The following is a 415-nucleotide window of genomic DNA, read 5'->3' on the forward strand; positions in this document are numbered from 1 at the left end:
ACAGAAGGAGAGTGCACCTGAAACACATTTCCCCACCCAAAATGGCCTCTTGCTTGGGCTTTGTGATCTGTGTCCGTCTTGGAGCGCCAAGGACTTCAGTACAAGAGTTAGTTTTCTATTTGTTTTGACCTTCCTGTGTTTTACTACTGTGAACGGCAGATCTGTCTCCCAGTTGGGGATGGGGGAAAATACTTAAGGGCAAAGTTAACTGTCCAAATGATGAAGCACAAAAATCCTAAAATCTCCTACCCACACTCATCAGGTAGCTTGAGCGTTATAAGCTGGCCCATTGCCTTGGGCTGCCTCCCCTCCCTGGGGCCTCCTCTCGCTTTTTGACTTGGCTCTGACATTGAGGAGGCTGTGCAGCGCCTGAAATACTTATGCCTAGTCCATCAGCAGCAAAGCAAGCAGCGCC

The sequence above is a fragment of the Lepidochelys olivacea genome (assembly GCF_965140295.1).
Source record: "Lepidochelys olivacea isolate rLepOli2 genome assembly, chromosome: 4".
In the NCBI taxonomy this organism is placed as follows: Eukaryota; Metazoa; Chordata; order Testudines; family Cheloniidae; genus Lepidochelys; species Lepidochelys olivacea.